Below are 16,085 nucleotides of genomic sequence, written 5' to 3'. Positions count from 1 at the left end.
TAAGACCTGAAACTAGACCCCCGCCGGAGAAGGCAACTCTGAACAAACTCAAGTCATTCCTTAGAGAAACTCAGCGGCAGGCGATCTGCTCTCCAGGAAAAGCTGGAGCCGGTGCTGCGTGGCTTCCCCGCCTTCTCCCTCTTCTTGCATTTGCCTGTCTCCCTGAGCCCGCATCCTCTGCCCACTGCTGTTCACACCACTTCTTTCTTTGCCTTGCATTCCCAACGAATCTGTTTTTGTCCATCTTTTTTAAGTTCTGTGTTAAGAGCCATCTCCCAGTGGTGGTCTAAATTTATGAATTCGCTAGACTGGATGGGTCACGGAGGACAGCTTCAGCCAGGAGTCTGGGGCTCAGGGTGGGAGGAAGAACGCCACCACCCCGTGGCTGGCTGATCAACGCTTGGTAGCTCAGCTGGTTTCTGGTGGGCTCGGCTCCAGGTTCAGCTTCCCTTTCCACTCCTCTGTTAAGAGCTGTTAGCTCCCCAGGGGAAGGGCTGGGTCCTTCATGTATCAGCACTTTCCCCCACCGCCTGTCCCCGCCACCTGGGTGTTGTACTTAGGAGTCAGGCAAGCCCTATTCCCTCCCTGCAAGCCAGGGAGCCAGGACCAGGTGCCAACTGCCATCTCCACGTGCTGCCTTGACCCTACGTCTTGCCAAGAACAGACTAGTCGAGTTCCCCCTTATCTCACATCTCCTGCTGTCTCACCTTAGCCCTGAGGGGACCCTCAAGCAGAGCTCAGAAGGGGACAGCTGCTTCCAGTCAGTGTGCTCTCCCGGGGCAACAGGGCCAACTTGGCTTCAGGAAGTGGAGTTCTTTCTGCCTCCAAAGCAGCTCCTCCTTCCATGCTCCATTCTAACCTGTAGGCTATGCCTGTTTATAAGGTTTGCCAGCAACCTTCCTACTGCCTAAGGCAGTCCTGAATCCTGGGCCTTCCCTCTGGCGATGTGGAGGGTCTCCTATGGGAAGGGCCCTGCTCAGGCCACCGGACAGTGCACCCAGGACGCTGTGTGTTAGAAGCATCTCTGGGGGCGCCTGGGTGGCTCAGTTGGTTAACCGTCTGCCTTCCGTTAATCGTGTCTGCCTCCTGCTCAGTGGGAGTCTGCTTCTGGGTCTCCCTCTCCCTCTGTCCTTCCCCCTCCTCATGCTCTCTCTCTCCCACTCTCTCTCAAATAAATAAAATCTCAAAAAAAAAAAAAAAATCCAGAAGCAGCATCTGGGGGACTGTTTGGGTAAGAGGCACAGTCTCTCAGTGTCTCTACCTCTTTCCTGCCCAGGCTGCCTCCCACAGAGGTGGGCAGGTGTAAGAAAGCCAGCCATCCAGAACCCTCCCTGAGCCCTCTTAAAAACCCAGGCAACCTTTTCTCCTCCTGTCCCTCCTGCCCCTCCTGTCCCCTGTGCCCTGGCCTCTATCTTCTGCTTTCTCCTCGCCCAGGCAGCTGGTCTGCTCTGTGTCTGCCCTCCGTAGTCTCTGCCACTCTGCCCCTAGCTGGTGACCAGCGGCTGCTCAGCTCTGCATATGTGCCCGAGGCTTGGCATCACCTTTTGCAAGGAGGCAAATACCCCCACAGCTGGGTCATTTTCCTCATACTGCAGCCAGGTGTAGGGATCAATTGCACGGGAGACACTTAGGATTCTATCTGGACCACAGTCCCATGTGCTCCTCCAGGACCGAGGGCATTCCTGGTCATCCTTGGGAATTGTGCTGAGTGGGCTTTGCTGTGTCTAGAGCCCTCAGGCCCGTCTGCACCTTCCCTGTGCCTGGTACATCCCAGAGAGCTCAGCTCACAGGCAATCAGTCTGTCTTTGGGGGACTAGAAGGTCTGTGCAGTCCCCACACTCCCACCTTGTGCCCATTCTCGGGTGTGCAATGCAAAGCACTTCACCCCAGTTGGGTGTTTCCAGAGCTTGCTCCTGGTGCCAAAACCCTCTGGGCTAGGCACGCCTGTCCATAGGGTTCCCAGGTTTGCCACTCCTAAGCTGCAGAGGAGACCCCTTGCTTGGCCCGAAGGCCTTATTCCTAACTCGATGAGCTTCTGTGGAGCTGAGTCCATCCTGGAGCCCTGTTCCCACCAGAACCAGCTTAGGGAAAACCCTCAAGCAGGACCCTCCAACCTTGCTGTGGGACACCAGGGAAAGAACAAACTGTGTACCCTGGATTTGTCTGGCTTCTCGGTGAGGCCCCAGCACTTTAAGCCCCAAATTCAGTGGGTTTGACCCCGTGGAGCCAACCAGGTCATTAACCCTGCAGCCAAGCTGGGGAGCCTGAGGCCTGTGAGAAGGGCTGGTGCTCAGCCAGGCAGCCCCCCTTGAACCTGACCTGATGCCAAGTTTCAGAGTTGGAACCTCTGCCAGGTCAAACTCTGCATCAGGGCGTGACTGGGAGCTGGGTCCCAGCAAAGCTCCATAAATATTTGTGGGATGACTAGTTGAGCGGAGTATCCCAGAGGTGGTGGGGTGAGAAGGGCCTCCCTGAGGGGCATCCCGGGGGGCCCCACACCAGCTCTGCAGGGCAGGAGGGGGAGGTAAAGGCAGGAATAGCAGAAACAAGCCTTTCTTCCTCCACCCGGGAAGCCAGACGCCAGCTTAAAAGGGGCTGTTTCCAAATGAACCAGGAAAGGCGGCAGCAGGTTGGGTGGGGTGTGGGGGCTCCTTGTCCTAGAAACCCGCAACCTCTGGCCCTGTCCCGGGCGCTGAGCAGCCCGGACACTTGGGTCCCCCCAGCCCTGCCTGTGGAGCCCGAACACACCGCGGCCGCAGGAACCTTACCGTGGCCACTGCTGGGGGGCTGCTGGGCCTCAAGCTCCTCACTGCGGGCTGGTGCTTGTCTCTAGCCCAGGAAGAGGCACTCCCTTCAGGCAGGAGAGGAGAAAAAGGAAAAGAAGGAAACCTCGGTGCTTTGCTCGCTGAGCCGCTTCTCCTGAAGGCTCCTGGTTGGTGTCGTCCTGCCTCTGCGGGCACACAGCCTTCCTCCCCCTGATGGCTTACTCACCGGTGTGCCCGTGAGGCTGCCAGCTCCACGGGGGCGGCCTTGGGGGTGGGGGGATGCGGCGGGAGATGGCCCACGCCCCTCTGCCTGACACACTGGAGCATGCTCTGTGGGGACTGGGGGGCTCCAGGGGCCAAGCGGTGTCCCCAGCCGGGTCCTGAGTGCGGGGAAGCCATGTCCCGGCCTGCCCCTGTACAGGGAATGTGTCCCTGTGGGCTGGCCAGAGGACACACTTAGGTGCTGGCTGGCACTACACGGGCGAATGACGGAATTCCTTGGGTGGAGGCTGTCAGAAGAGGGGGTGGCCAAGGCTCAGTCTGGCCCTCTGGCAGGTTGGCTTCCATCCTTGGGCTGCCCCTCTGGACCATTCCCTACTTGGAAATCCTCCCGGGTCTCTGTCTTGGGGGCTCAGAGAGGGCCTGGGCCTCTCTGAGCTGGAGCTTCATCCCGTTTAGGCTGGGTGCCTCGTCGTCCTTTTCCACAGCACCCACATCAGGGCCTGGGTGGGCCCAGCATCAGTTAGGACAAAGTGCTGCCAAGCACCACCCCCCCCCCCCGCGCTGTCCCCAGCCCTCTGTCCTCAGCTGAGGGTGTGGGGGGGCATGCACACTCCCACACACACATGGGGCCACACCCAGCACAGAGCCACCTACCTGCCCAGGCCAGCCTAGCCAATCCAGCCTTGCTCTTCAAATGCCACTCTGACCCTACAAGCCACTCGTGTACAGCGGTGTCCTGTGGGAGGTGAGTTCAAAGCCAGCCCGGGAGGACTCCAGTTAGCACAGACCAGTCTCCCCTTCTCTCCTGACACCTCCAGAGGACACGGCAGCCCAATCACCATATCTGCTATTGCACTTGACCGGCTGGCATCTCTCTCCCGGAACCTCGGCCCCCCACTGCATCTTCCATATCCTTACAGGGTGGCAGCGGATTGCTGATAGGTCCCATCTTCCTCCGAGCCCCAAGGAGAGAGAGGAGAACTAGAAGGGGCGGGACCCAGGTGCAGCTCCGAGTTTTCAGCTCCCAGAACAATCAGACGCAAAAGGGAAGGAAGAAATCCCAGGCCAGCAGGTGACTCAGTGCCGGTGGGCCGGCTTAGTCACCTGGATGGCTGCTCCCAGCTCCTGGCACATCAAGGCCGGTGCCCTCCCCCAGCTGCTGTCGACAGCAGGGCTGTCAAAGGGAGTGTGGCCTTGGCCCGAGAGAGCCAGCTGGCCCGGGGCTGCCTGGCAGGCTGTACTGGGAGCGGGAGCGAGCTCCGGCCTCCTTTCCAGCCGCAGCGTGCCCCTCCTCCCCCACGCACCCAGGCTCACTTTGGGATTTCTCCATTAAATCCTCAGGCAACGACCTGCTCGTTTGGGGCGCGGAGCTGCTCCAACGTTGCTTGGCAATTTTGATATCGTCGGGGGTTGCTATGGGGAGGAGGGTGATGTCATTGACACAAAAAACCCACTGAATTTACAAATCAGCTGGGGCTGGAGCTATTTATAAAAACACGTTTTTCCCTGCCTTCCTTTACTGAGGGGGAGGGAAAGGAAGGGCTGCCTGCCAGGCTCAGTGGAAGCCTCCCCCAGCCTGAAGAAGCCAGACACCCCCCTACCCCTCTGCAACCCCCACGCCCTCCCCCACACCACAGAACTGGCTGGCCCCGGCCACAGCTGGGCTGAATGCCCCTTTCAGGGTCTCAGCTGGTGTCGGCATGAAGGGCACCGGGAGGACAGCACACGGTGGGTGCTGGGCAGCAACGCCAGCTTCCTGGGTGGGCAGGGGCCAGAAGCCAGCCACTCAGCCGGATTGTTTGGAGCCAGGGGGATGTGCGGGTCGGCAGCTTGAGCCCCTCTGAGTGCCTGCAGGCCAGCTCCCCTGAATACACCAGGGGGAACCTGGCCTTCCAAAACGCACTCCTGGTTTCTGAGCCTTGCTGTATCCTTCCCTAGCTCCTTTTCTCCTCCCAGTGTCCAACAGGGGGGCCCCCGAGTCCCCCGGTTTTGGCCCCCTGCTCCTTTCTCACCACACTCGCTGAAACACCATCTTGTCCGTGGTGTTGACTGTCAACCTGGGCAGGCTCTCCCAAAACTCGTGTCTGGCTCCCCCACTGCAGACCCCAGCCCTAATGAGCCAGGGCCCCAGCTGCCAGGGCCCGCTGTGGCTGACGGCTGGTGGAGACTGCTGTTCTCCTTGCCCATCCTTCCCAGCCCTAGGCCCTTACATCCAAGGTGGCACTAGGTTGCTCACGTTATTTTTGAGAACACTTTCATAAATCTCCCAGAGTGAAGCAATGTGGTATCTGGTTAAATATCTGGTATCTGGTACCAGATTCTGAGTTTCCACAATCCTGAGTTCAAATCCCAGCTGTTGGTCATCAGCTGAGTGACCTTTGGCCTGTGATTTAACCAGCTGAACTCAATTTCCTCATCCACAAAATGGGGATGCTTTCACCTCCCTCCTAGGGCTGTGGGAATTAAATGAACAAAGCTCCTGGCATAGGGACTGCTCATCCTGAAAGCTCAATAAACATTAATCTTTGTCTCTACTTCCATGACTGTGTTTTGTTGTCACTCGTCCTTAGCCACCCACCAAAGGGTGGCGGGTTCACCTAAAACCATGACCTCCCACCCCCCACCCCATCGCCTCATGAGCTAAGGTCCCAAGCTGCACACACAGACACTTCGACTGAACTGCACAATACTGGACCTCATGGCATTAAGCACAAAAATTTCGTTAAGTCAGGTCCCCCAACTCCCAGCCACGGAACCCACTCCAGCTCCATCCCAAGCAGGAAAGGAGAGTTTTGGTGACTGTCAGGTAATCGAGTCCTAGTCCTGATGAGAAGCCTGGAGAATCAAGGCCAGGGCAGAAGCCAGCGCTCCTGGCATCAGGATTGGTCGCAGCTGGTGCCCTACCACGTGTATCACCAAGGGTACCCCAGCATCTACTCCAAGAGCAAGGGGAGTGGCTGGCAGGCTCAGGTCACGTGTATGTGTGGGGGGTCCCCTTGGGCACAGTGCTCTTGTTCTCACCCATGAGGTGGGGAAGAAAACTAGGGTGCTGTTATTGAAGGAAAGGGGAATGGGTGCCGGGGGCCAAAACCCAGCTGATGCTCCAAACAGCATCTTTGCTATTTTTTTTTAAAGATTGTATTTATTTATTTGAGAGAGAGAGAGAGAGTATACACGATCGTGCCCAAGAGCAGAGGGAACGGCAGAGGGAGAAGGAGAGGCAGATTCTCCGCTGAGCAGGGAACCTGATGCAGGGCTTGATCCTGGGACCCTGAGATCATGATCATGCCTGAGGTGAAGGCAGCAACTTAACCGACTGAGCCACCCAGGCACCTCTTTGTTATTTTTTTTTTTTCCTATTTATTTTCAGTTCCTGAGCCTGATGATTGCTAATTGCTGATTCTTTTATTCTTCTTGTCTTCCTGAGCTTCTGGAAACGGATGGCCCCCATACGCAGAGACCTCCTCTGCTCCATCCTGTGGTGTGACTTCCTGATTGGGTGAGAATACCTGCCCACTGAGATCCATTTCTTTCACAGGTGGTGCAAGGGGCAGGGGGACCTGCCAGCCATTGGGAGACCCCCTGCCAAGCTTGACCGCCCATTGTAGGGACGGGTGGGCAGATGCCCAGAAGTTCCTGGGCCAGTGGCTATGCCCTGTGCCCTCCTTTATCCCAGCCGAGTCACATCTCTGCTAGTTCCAGCAGGCTCTGAGCTCCCCAGGGCAGGAAAGCCAGCATGGGGCTTGGCACATAGTAAACGCTCCTGGAAATGTGGTGGAATGAATGAACATCTGAAGAGGTTCTGTGCTCTGGCCAGCCTTACTTAGAATACGGTGAATCATGGAACTGAAAGGGATTCTAGAATCACTAACCTCCTCCCCCCTTCAACCCCCTCCCCCCTCTACAAGTGTGAAAACTGCAGCTCTGAGAGATTAAGTGACTCAGCAAAGCCACAGAGGAAATGAGAGGCAGAGTCATGACTGGAACTCAGCTTTCCCTCCTCACAGGCCTGGATTGTTCCCTTGGCTGCCCACACAGACCCACTCTGGCTGCAGCCCTGAGTGTGTGATGTCTCTGTAATTCAGTCAGAAGCAGCGTGTGCTGTCACTGGGGGACCTTTCTGCCTTTGAGTCTTGGCTCCCTGGGAGTGGCAGCCTTGAGAATCTGCCAAGACAGTGGTCTTACAATTTAACAGAAGTTTGTCACTTGATTCTTTTGTTCTTGAAAATGGAGATAACAGCCCCAAAGGTAATGTGCCTCATTTGGGGTCAAGTCAGGTTCAGCTGGAAGGATTGCTTACATCAGGAGTGTCCCGCTGCACGGTTTAAAGAAATCACTGGAGATGTGCTCAGAAAGGCCGTGCAGCAGGGAAGTCCGAAAATATTCATAAACAAATGCTTCCCAGGTTTTCCCAAAGGATAAAAGCTTCCAGAAACAACATTGAGGGTCCCAGTCTGTGGTAAAAATTCCTCTCTCCGGACGAATTCTAGACTTTTAAGTTCTTCTCCAGGCTTTCCCTTGTGCTGAGTGTGTATAGGAAACTTTCCGAAGACCTTCCTAATGGCTGTGTGGGCCTGTCTCCACCTGCCTACACTTGTCAACAGCTCTACTGCAGGGCCAGGAAGGGAGGGACAAATTCATCCCCTACCGGGAAAGGAAGGGCTTGGATTAATGACCATGTGTTGCCACTGGAGGCCTCTGCGTCCTATACTCTAGGCCAGCCTCACCTTAGAGGGGCCCCTAAGCCTCAGGCCTCCAGGAGAACCAGACCAGAGGCAGAGGCCCACCTTCAAGAGATTTTTCCAGATGGCTTTCTACATGGCAGGTAGGGTGTTTGGGAAGAAGAGGTTTCTGGGATACCTGCACACCCTCCAAGGTGTTGGTAGTGAAGGGTTAGGGTTAGATGGTCAATAAAGGTCCTCAGTGGGAAGGAAGCTTAAGGGCCTTGTTCGATAGGGGTGCTATGGGTCCCTTCTGTGCCCTCTCTCTGGCCCTACTCCTCTGTCCATCTTGTGAAGGGGGGAAAGGGAGCCCAGGGTCATGAAGTGCCCTGGGGGCTGGGCAAGGTGTGTGGAAGACAGATGGCAGGGGAATTTTCTCCACCATGCTCCGTGGAGTAGGGATGTCTGTGGGCTGCAGATTAGGCAATTTCTTCAGGAACCCTTTTCCTCAACAAAAGCAGATGGGAAAAGCCCAGGGGTAGTTACTGTTGCTGTGGGCTAACAGCCTTCCTGTCTGGCCTCTGACCCTCTGGCCTTGATCAGAAGGCGCAGTACTGCCTAAAAGTGAAGAGGGAATGCTGAGGCCTCCTGGTAGCCCTGTCTGGGCCACAGAACCTACCTGGATACCAATGGACATGGGAAGCTGGGAGGAGGCCAAGAGACCATAGTGCAGTTTTGGGAAGACTGGGATTATTCCCTGAGAAACTGGTTTAGCGTCCCCCATGCTTCCATCCCCATAGTGTGCCCCTGCTCTGGGTCAACTAGGGGGGGAACAGAAGAGAGGATGATGGGGCATGGCCAGTGGGGAAAGAGACCCAGAGGAGAGGCCAGTGGCAGCAGATAGCTGAGAGGGCAGAAGGTGGGCGCCATTTTGTATGGTCTTCCCTTCTTGCCATTATGCTCTATCACGATGCTATAGGGGACATGAGGGAGAGGAGGACAGATCAGAATCTTAAAAGGATTAGGAATAACCCTGCTTGGGGACTCTGCTGTTGCCCTGCAGGAGATCCCCCAAGAGAAACAGGCTGAGCCTTTCCTGGGAGCATGGCCCCTTCTGGCTCGGACCTCACTTAAGATGGGAGTGGGTTGGGGTGGGAAGCTTTCTGTCAGAGTGAAACAGGCACCCTCCCATTCTGGCCTTAGAAGTGAGTTGAGCTGGTCCCCGTGGTGGTGGTGGTGGTTTCAGGGGATCCTCCCTGAGGAGTTAACAACAATGTGAAGGCCGGCTCAGAAACCGGTCAGAGCTACAAACTAGAGTCCCAAGTATTGAACTCACAAGTGTTATCCTCTTTCCAACTGAGGGTGTGACGTGCCTTCCCTGTCCCAGCCCCAGTCCACCAGGAGCAGAGCTTTCTTGACACATCTCAGCTTCTGCACGAGCAAGGCCTTTGTAATCAATGTGGCAGCCCAGGTGGGACAAAAACAGCAAAAGGACACGTAAAGGGGAGGGTTCCCACGGTCTCTATCATGTGGCGAAAATCTAATTTTCTTGGGCACAATGTATAGGCTATGCACTGGGCTAAACCCTTGCATATAATAACTCAATTAATTCTCACAACAATCTAATTTATCAATCTATTCAGTAAGTATCTACTGAGTAGCTGCTAGGGGCAAAGGTGCTAGGTGCTGAGCATAGCTCGGTGAACAAGATAAGTTGCTGTCCTCATCAAGTTTACAATCTAGGTAGGAACTATTATTCCATTCCAGAGAGGAGAAAACTGAGGCCTCCTGCATTTAACTTACTTGCTCAGGTCACTAAGTGACAGGGCAGGGCACTGAACTGTCTGCTTCAGAGTCCAGGATGCTATTTGTTACCAAATGCTTCCTTCTTTTCTTCCCAACACCACTCACATGGCAGACACAGTTGGTTGCCTCTTGGAATCCATCTCCCTTCTTACTTGCTGGAAGATTCCCAATTTATTTGGACTTGCACTTTCATACCTGTGTGCTCAGAGAAGGGCCCCTTCCCAGCCCCAGCCCCATGAGTGAATCTTGGCTAGTTTGAACCAACCTTCTTAATTCCCTTCCTTTTGCCAGGGATTAGTTAGGCCCCAGGGATCCCCATGTGGGTAACAAGAGGGGAAGGTTGCTGGGAGGGTTTCTGGGCAATGTTTTCTTGTGCTGCTCCAAGTGGTGGATCTGGGAACTGGGGTGCCAGCTGGGTTCCATAAGGTGACCAGCCTGAAGATGCTGAAGATGATGGAATGGAAACGGGCCCTCCACATCTGCTGAGCTCTGGGCTTGTTATGGGAGGGAACAGATATTCTTACCCTTATGAAATTTTGGATTATTTTCCTGATTTTTGTAGTTGAAAACTACCTAATACCAATGAGCTCCAGTCCCTGCCATGCCGTGGCACCGTAACCTCATCTGGCCCTCACTTCCTGAGTGTCTTAAAACACTTCAGTTCGGCTCCTTTGGCTTTTGGTTGCTTACCTTGGCAGGTCCTACTTTCTTCTCGCTACATCTATCGGTTTTAACCTATAATATCCTGTTTCTTTAAATCATAAAATCCCTGAAGAGAGTTAGCATTCTTATATTTCTTTCTGCCCTTCGTGGTGCCTGTCATTAATATGGAACTCCAATAGAGTTTAATAAATATTTCTTGGCTCATCTTCTTTGACACATTCCGAGAGATTATCTGCTGCCCTAGAGGGGTAAGTGAACACATTTCAGCAAAGGATATAACAGGTGTCAACAGGTTGTAGCTGGAGGCCTGAGTCAATCACAATGTCAGCGTTCTCCATCTTGGCTTAGAGTCCACAGCGGATGACGCCACCTCCAGCCACCTCCTGTGCACCCAGCTCTGGGGGCTGCTGGGGAGACAGAGGAATCTGCTGCTTGCCATGAGCCAAGGAACTTTCATACTGAGCAACCACATCTTATTTTCAATTCTCACAATGGCCCTTTGGGGTAGGAGCCATTGATACTCGTTTCTAGATGGAATACTGACCTGCCCAGCTCAAGTAGCTGGTAAGGAGCAGACCTAGGGTTTGAGCCCAAGTTTTCTAGTTTTTGAATTGAATTTATAGGGTTCCCTCTGTTCCCCTTTTTCTTTTTCCTACTAAGCAAGTGGTCATCTTTTACTCATTGGCTCGAGAGAGGGAGATAGCAGAGCATGAAATAGAAATCGTTCCAAAAGCCCAAGCTCCAGCAGGAAGAGTATAGAAAGAGACTAAATGTCTTGGCCGTAAGTGGGGTAAGTAGGCCCTGCTCCCTAAGCCAGACAATCTTTCCCTTGGTGTGGGGGAAGCTGTATCTGTCAATGGCTAGAGGGAAGGAAATCTGCAACCTGCTGGCCACCACCGAGGGCAGCAAGACCCTGCTTGATGTATCAGAACAAACTGACCGGAGGCAGTCTTCTAAGGATTCCTGTGCTATGAACATGGCACAGAAGCTGCAGAGAGCTGTAAGGCAGAGGAGAGCCTGCAGACTGAAAATGCTCTTGTGGACTGAAGACTGGGGACCTTCCTGATAGCTTGGTGATCTTGAGACTGTCTTAAGGACAAAGATTTGGTTTTCTGAAGGTCACTTCCAACAGAAACAATTCCTTTCCCTTATCTTTAGAATACAATACACCATGCTTCTTTATATCACAGACTGGCTATACGCTATACTATAAATTAACTCAAAAGACAGTAAAGGTAGGGATCAACTAGCTGGGATCCCAATGTACTTGAGAGGATTCCAGAGAACTTTAGACCGTTCAAGCAACATTAGAACTATATCAATACAGATATGTACATGTTATCCATACTAAGAACTTTAATTCACAATATTCTATAAGGCTGACACTCATGCTATCCTCATTTCATAGAGGACACTAGCTCAGAAAGGGTAAGTAATTTGCTCAATGCCACACAGCCAGGACTTAAGTCCGGGTATTCTGGCTCTGGAGGCATTTCTAACCACCATGCTAGTATTTGATTTGACACCATAGGCAGGGAGCCACCTCAATACTGAGGACATTCTAGAAAGCTCTAGGCCTGTGCAGTTGACCCCCTATAATATGAGCACTCCATGCAAGTTATAACTAAGGTAGGAAAAACCCCACAGATCTTGCCCCAAAGAGGTCATCTGAGTGAGAAAGATAGGGTAAGTACACGGGACTACAGGGCAGCAGGGAAATGGTACAGGTAGGAGCTATGGGGCGCCCCCTAATGGCATATATCATGGACCCTCAACCACTGGCGATCTGCCCAATGAGGAGTCCAGTTGAGGTGGAAGGTGTCTTCCAGCAACACTAGTTAACTTTCATCTACTCTGCCTAGGTCCTATTTCTGCCCACCTAACCCCTTGATTTGCTGGGACTCCTTGACTCACTGTACCACACACGCACTCATCCTTAGCGATCTCATTTCCTTGAATGAGCCAATCTCACTGAAGCTTCACGTGTCACCTTTTCAATGTTTTTATCGCCTGATTCTAACATTACCAGATTTTTCAATCTCGTCTGAAAAAATGCAAAAAGCAAACAAATGTATATATTCATCATTTTGTTCAGAGATTTTAGTGGGCATTTGTTTTTATGCCATTCTCACTTTGCTAATTGCAGGACTGAAGCAGTTAACTAAAAATACATCACATGACCAGGCCAATAAGATTGAAATCGCAGCATAGGCTGATTCGCATAACTTTCAAATGAATGTGAGGCTGGATTAAATACATGTGGGAAATAAAGTACACATTCCAATGGAGTAAATATACCTGGGGAAATAACATTTAATTTTGATAGGAGTGAACAGGACAATGAAATGTATCACAATGTGAGGTCAGCAATCAGTTCCAACAGAAGATTACAGAAACATAAAGAGACACACAAGAAAAGTGAGATTACGATTCTGTGCACATCTAGATCCTAGGATAGATTTACTCCCCTCGTCAAGGCTCCAGTTCAACTAGTTTTTGAACTCAGAGCAGCTCTTTTCCAACATTTTAATTCACGACTTCTTTTTGACAACTATGTGCTAGTTTCTGGGAATATATAAAATTAATAGATGCAGAGTCCTTTGTTCACAAGGCGTTTGAAAACTAGCAGTTCGGGCAACCACTCCTTTCCCATGGAGACACCAATCTGAACTTATGGGACAATACTGCTCAGCAGCCGAAAATCTGCCACCGGGGCCTCTGTGGAGCAAGGTTACTGGAAATGGCATGCTTTGTTAGAAAAAAGGTCTAAGTTTATAGAAGTTTAGCCTAAGTTCATCATAGTCTATTTGTTCCTTTCTTAATCAATGTCAGTTTATAGAAACTCAAGTTTTTATATGAAAACCAAAGAATGCATTTTTGTTTTGAAAAAAGTCAAGTTTTGGGGCATCCAAGTGGCTCAGTTGATTAAACATCTGCCTTGGGCTCAGGTCATGATCTCCAGGTCCCAGGATCGAGCCCCGCATCTCCTCATGGAGTTCCCTACTCAGCAGGGAGTCTGCTTTTCTCCTTCTTTCTCTGCCCCTTCTTCCTACTTGTTCTCTCTCTCTCTCAAATAAATAAAAATCTTTACCAAAAAGAAAGAAAAAAGTTTTATGTAATTTAATCCTTTGTTCACAGACATAGGAAATTAAAATATAAGGAAGATGGTAATTTTAGAAAGCATATCTTATAGAAAAATTACAAAAGATTTGAATATATATGAGTTTTTAGCATATTAAAAATAGAAGTTAGATATATTCTCTTCAATGATTTAAAATATTTTCACTCTCATTTTTAAAAAAGATTTTATTTATTCCAGTGAGAGAGAGAGAGAGAGAGAGAGAGCATAGACAGGGGGTAGATAGAAGCAGACTCCCCGCTGAGCAGGGAGCCCGATGCAGGCCAGTCCCAGAACCTGGAGATCATAACCTGAGTTGAAGGCAGACGCTTGACCGCTTAACCGACTGAGCCACCCAGGCACCCCTCAGTCTCATTTTAATTCCAAATTAATCTTGCTTTGATATTTGAATGATAAAGCTTCCCAAATTCCCTATTAAAACAAAAACTAAAACAAAACTAACAGTTGTTAGGCTTTTTATTTTTTTAATATAAAGAAAAGATCACAAAACCATGGCCCATCATTTCTAAGACCATAGATTAAGAAGAAAAAAAAAAAAGCAATAATCCATGGACATGATCAGAAAATTCAAGAAGTCCAGAAATGCACAAAATGAAAAGTAAAAGCCTTCATTCTTTTCTCTCCCCACTCCAATGGCTCTCCCCAAAGGTAATCACATTTCCTCTTCAGCTTCTCTTTTGTCTTTAGCCGAAGCTGAAAATGGAGTTTCTCTCTCCAAGCCTAATGAATGTCTCTATGCACTCGGACCAAATGGGAAGACTTTCAGCACCCCTGCAGTTTACAAAAATGGTCCCATGTCACCTCTGCACAGTCCAGAATTCCTGTTTTCCTGGGGTCTGTCATACTGATCATCCCTTTTGACTAATGAGCCTTGGAAGCAGGAAGACAATAATACAAATGGCGCTTTTCTTGGGAGTGTGGCAACGTTTCTTTAAGATATGTTTTTAAGGGCGCCTGGGTGGCTCAGTGGGTTAAGCCGCTGCCTTCGGCTCAGGTCATGATTTCAGGGTCCTGGGATCAAGTCCCACATTGGGCTCTCTGCTCAGCGGGGAGCCTGCTTCCCTCTCTCTCTCTCTCTGCCTGCCTCTCTACTTGTAATCTCTCTTTGTCAAATAAATAAATAAAATCTAAAAAAAAAAAAAAGATATGTTTTTTAAAAAATTTCTCAGCCAGAGGGAATATTTATTTAATAAATATTGCCAAATCACCTTCTGATAAGGTAAAGTTTGCACTCCAGCTAATAATTCAAATAATATACGAGCACCTGCTTCCTTTCACCATCACAATCACAATTTTCAATTATAGCCTATGTGAATGATAAAAATTTAAGGTTTATTTTGCATTCGATTTAATTAGGAATGAAGGGTGAACAGCTCAGGTAAGTTGGGGCCATTAAAATGTTTTTAATGGATTGTTCATGTCCTTTGTCTATTTCTATTGGTTTTCAAAAAATTTTAAAGAGTTCTTTGTACTTTAGGGTTAGATAGTGCTTTGTCATATTTTATTCATTCAGATGCTGGGCTTAAAACAGGAAACAAAGTAAATCCCCACCCTTAAGGAAGTTAAATTTTAGTAGTGGGCTGCAGAAACAAAAAAGAAAGTTACACACACATGAGGTTGTGATAGGTGCTTTGTAAAAAACAAAGCAGATAAAGAGGGACAGAAAGCAGCAGTATGTGTGGGGGGAGGGGAGATGCTACTTAAACAGAATGGCCAAGGAAGACCTCTGTTAAGGTGGAGATTTGAGAGTAATCCACGTGAAGATACAGGCAGAAGAAATGGCAGGCAAAAAGGCCGTAAAGAGAGAAAATAGTTGACATGTTTAGGGAGGAGCAAGGAGGCGAACAGGTTCAAGAGGCATGAGGAGGAAAAGGAGAGTCAAGGAAGAGGTTAGGGGGTAGTGGAACAGACTGCTAGGGTCTCACAGGCTGTGATAAGTTTCTGTTATGACTGGAGATGGGTAGGGAAGCATATAGATCAGTTATGAGAACTTGAGATAATGCAAGTGAAAGATGATGCAAATATATGTTGCAAGTTATTTTCAGTTTATGTTTTTCTTTGGATGGGAGATAGGTAGCTATATTCGATTTTGGCTTTTATCTACTATAGTAGTAAACAGCAATCTTCTTGCCTATATCTTGGTTTTACATCACAGCGACAAAAGGTCACAAAGTCATCTAGTATTTTATATATATACATTTATATATATATATATATTTTTTAAGATTTATTTACTTATTTTAGAGATAGAGCACGAACAGGTGGGGCACAGGGAGAGGGAGAGACTCTCAAGCAGACTCTGCACTGAGCGTGTGTGTGTGCGCGCGTGTAGCCCAATGCGGGGCTTGATCTTAGGACCCTGAGATCACAACCTGAGCCAAAACCAAGAGTCGGGGTCTTAACCAACTGAGGCAGCCACGTGCCCCTAATATTTTACCTTTTCATTTTCTTACATTAACACTTTAGATCTATCTGAGATGGTTTTGCAGACAGGCAGTGAAATAGGCAAGCCCACTGCATACGGCTGTACAAACAAGGGCAGCAGGCTGACAGGCTGTGTGGGGGCTGAAATCCAGCAAGGCTACCGTGCACCAGGAGGTACAGAATCCACTAGAGGAAGAGGCCTTTTGGTAATCTGCACAAAGGTATGAACCAGTGGTTGCACTGGTGACAGAGTTCAAACTCTAACCCACTGTTTCCGCACCAGTTATTGAATGCCCCATCTTCTCACACACGGATTTGAAAATGAAACATTTGTCCTGTTAAGTATTCATAGCTTCTTCTGTCTTTGGTGGAACCAAGGACCTCGTTAAGGTCGAAGTTTCTATA

At 50.2% G+C, this 16,085-nt stretch overlaps 1 protein-coding gene across 3 annotated transcripts in view; it reads right to left on the bottom strand.

Annotated features, from left to right (window-relative positions):
- The window catches only part of PAK6 (p21 (RAC1) activated kinase 6), a 36,317-nt gene extending 31,955 nt beyond the window's left edge, over window positions 1-4,362 (bottom strand). The window contains exons 1-2 of one of the 3 annotated variants that reach the window (XM_004751085.3): window positions 3,642-4,362; window positions 2,769-2,851 (exon numbers count right to left, since the gene is read on the bottom strand). The gene's annotated coding sequence lies outside the window, so the exon portion shown is untranslated. The other 2 variants (XM_004751088.3, XM_013055408.1) reach the window with 2 other exon arrangements.
- Window positions 4,363-16,085: the final 11,723 nt, after the last annotated feature.

The sequence above is a fragment of the Mustela putorius genome, unplaced genomic scaffold, assembly GCF_011764305.1.
Source record: "Mustela putorius furo isolate JIRA1106 unplaced genomic scaffold, ASM1176430v1.1 tig00003898_pilon_pilon_pilon, whole genome shotgun sequence".
Taxonomy (NCBI): domain Eukaryota; kingdom Metazoa; phylum Chordata; class Mammalia; order Carnivora; family Mustelidae; genus Mustela; species Mustela putorius.
This window is presented reverse-complemented; position numbering and strand designations above follow the sequence as displayed.